The 3,387-nt window shown below is 41.2% G+C and overlaps 1 pseudogene; it reads left to right on the top strand.

The window, feature by feature from the left end:
* The window catches only part of LOC102838469, an 11,745-nt pseudogene extending 9,281 nt beyond the window's left edge, over positions 1-2,464 (top strand).
* Positions 2,465-3,387: the final 923 nt, after the last annotated feature.

Below are 3,387 nucleotides of genomic sequence, written 5' to 3'. Positions count from 1 at the left end.
ATGTTTGGTAAGGTGGAGGCTCAGAGAAAAAGAGGAAGACCCTCAGCCAGATGGATTGGCAAAGAGGCAGCATCAGTGGGCTCAAGTGTGGCAACAATTGTGAGGTTGGCCCAGTATTGGGTAGTGTTTCGTTCTGTTGTGCACAGTGTGCCTATGGGTTGATATCAACTCAATGGCACCTAAGAACAACAACTAAGGAGAAAATCTAGACATTGAATTCATTTCATTTTTTAAGTGAAAAAAGGAAATTATCTTGCTTGTATGATGACGTCTTGATGGTGCAGTGTGTTTACCATTGGGCTGCTAACTGAAAGGCCAGCAGTTCAAATTTCCTTCTCAGAAACCCTATGGAGCAATTATACAATGTCCTAGAAAGTCGCTATGAGTTGGAATCTACTGCAATAGGTTTGAGTTTTGGTTTAGAATCTTTGTGGGAGGAAATCACCAGGCCTCCTAATAGCGTTGTTTTTGTTGTTAAGTGCCATAGAGTCGGTCCGACCCATAGTGACCCATAGCGACCCTGAACAGGGTTTCCAAGGCTGTAAATCTTTACGGGAGCAGAAAGCCTCATCTTTCTCCCGCGGATCAGCTGGTAGTTTCGAACTGCTGACCTGGCGATTCGCAGCCAGGTTCGTAACCACTATGCTACTACGTTAAGATTTACAGTCTCGGAAACACTGTTCAGGGTCGCTGTGAGTCGCAACCGACTCCACGGCACACAGCCACCAGCCACCACTCTCCTTGAAGCCCTGAGTGGATTCCAAACACCGACTTTTCAGTTAGCAGCTAGGTACTTAACTGTTATGCAGCAAGGAGTTGTTGTTGTTGTTAAGTGCCATCGAGTCGGGTCCGACCCATAGCGACTCTGTACAGGGTTTCCGAGGGTGTAAATCTTTACGGGAGTAGAAAGCCTCATCTTTCTCCCGCGGAGCGGCTGGTAGTTTCGAACCACTGACCTTAAGGTTCGCAGCCTGATTCATAACCACTACGCTACCAGAGCTCCTAGGTGTATGTTAATTTTCACAGTAGAAATATATGTAAGATATTTAAAGAATGATAAAATAGATTTAAGATGGGAAGCACTAATTAGAATGTAAAATCTAAATGTGTAGAAATAAATTAATTGAGTAGTATAGACATTTGTTTAAGATTGCAAATTATTACTCTTGTTAAACAAGGATAAAGTAATCATTGTTTTTGTTAATTGCCGTCGAATCGGCCATTGCTGAGGAGCGACTGGTGAGTCTGAACCCCTGACCTTAGGGTTCAAATTGACTTTGTGGTCCTGCGCTTATCCTACAAAGCCACACCAGGACTTTTAGTAATAATTAGTGAAACATAATTTGGCTTGATAATGAGAAAAATAATACATAGAACTTGAAAAATAATTATTAAGTACCATTATTTTTGTTGTTATGTGCCATCTAGTCGGGTCCGATCCATGGAGTAGAGTTTATGAGGAGGGGCTGGTGAGATCAAATCACCACCTTGTCTTTTGAACAGACCTTGTCCAGTGTTTAACCTACAGCCACACACCAGGACTCCAGGTAACTAAAAGTGGATTTTACAAGGTTGCTTCCCACAATATATAGGCATAGAAAAATGTTGACAGAGTAATTCAAAACCTTATTGAAAAATTAGACCACATAGATTCTGTATTATTTAGATGAATAGGAGAAGAAACAACTTTATAGTTTATTATAAATATTTTAAATAAAGTTTTTACATCTCCTATTTGTGATTCTGTAAGATCATCACTAACATGATAACCACAAGGCTAGTGGTTCAAACCCACCAGCTGTTAAGGAGAAACCCTATATAAGGTATCTGTGAGTTGGAATCGACTTGATAGAATTTACCAACCAATTTGCATTCATACAAATTATGTTAGAATTATTTTTGCTAGATATTTTTGTAATTGAAATAATGCAGAGTACGTGGGCTGGCTAGCTGGCCCTGCTTAGGTTTTTTAGGAAATATGGAAGCGTTGGGGATACTCGGAGTTTGTATCAATGTTCCAGTACACTCTAAAAGGAGAAGAGGAGAATATCACTGACATCATCATCTTCAATACCACTATCCTTCATTCTCCCTTACCCTCAGTGCCAGACAGGATGACGAATGCTTCCCCTCCCCCAATGTCTTACATCACATCCCAGAGATGAAGTGTATTCTACACTGGTTTGCAAGTTGGTCAGGTCCCCAGCGGGAATGTTTCCTACAGGACCTGGTGGCTAAGGCAGCGCTGGGAAAATTACAGCCACTACTACATGGTCTGGACCAGCTTATGTCTGGGGCAAGCTGACCGTTTTGTATCTTTGGGTGCCAACTATGATTTTGGGATTGGTGGTTTTGAGTTTGGGCTGAGCAGGAGCGCAATGAATTTGTCAGACTTCTGGAGGTCAGTGAGCCAGACTTCGTGGCAAGTTACCAAGCGGTGGCTGCTACAGCTGGTAAGGACTAATAGACATTAAAACCAAAGATGACAACTAGAACTGGAGTTGAAAATACAACTTTACAGTGAGACCTCAATTCAGATGTGCCACTCAAAGATCTAGAGATGGTAACCTGATCAGCTGACTGAACTCCATGACAACACAGATCAACAGGATTCCTAAAGTCAATGTTTTTCACCAAAGTAAACTCAGATCATCAGTCTCCCTCCTAGCTCGCTTCTTTCTAAGAGACATCAAGCCCCTAAGAATTTGATGGCTCCTTTTGTAACTACATCCAAAAGGAACCAAAATGTTACTTAAGTTTGTCCTACTGCTAGCTCATGATGGTTATAAAGTAGAACCCTCCTGTTATAACAATGTGATATCCCTACTGCTAGCTTTCCCAGTGATGATTTAGTAAAGTTAGAGAAAATCAGGATGGTAATTGGTTACTCTCTTCTCTATTAAATCCAAATAGCAAATGTGTTTGTTTTTTTTCCAAAGCGTATGTGATATCTTTGGAACTGTTAGCAGGTGTTTTTATTTGTAACTTTATAATAATGTAAAAACAAGTGACTCTTTATAGGTTGGAGAGTTTATTTTTTATATCAAAATAAAGAACAAATATTCAGAGGAAAAAATGCATATTTGAGGGGAAGTTGTCCACTTTATAGAATGATTGTTGTGTTGTTGTTAAGTGCCGTCGAGTCGGTTCCAACCCATAGCGAATGGTATGGACACCTGATGTGGTGTTGTAGGAGTAATACCAGATTTCAGACTACAAGGTCAGCTGGGGACTCTTAGGCCTAGAGTCAGTGACACAGCCACAGAGGACTAGAGTGGAGAGTGAAGCGTCCAGCTGATAAGAAGAGAGCAGATAGACGCAAGAACACCCACACTTGCAGATAATACCCACTTGACCTGGCTTCAAGGACTTGATCAGAGCTCAACC

This window comes from Chrysochloris asiatica, unplaced genomic scaffold, assembly GCF_000296735.1.
Source record: "Chrysochloris asiatica unplaced genomic scaffold, ChrAsi1.0 scaffold00082, whole genome shotgun sequence".
NCBI lineage: Eukaryota > Metazoa > Chordata > Mammalia > Afrosoricida > Chrysochloridae > Chrysochloris > Chrysochloris asiatica.
This window is presented reverse-complemented; position numbering and strand designations above follow the sequence as displayed.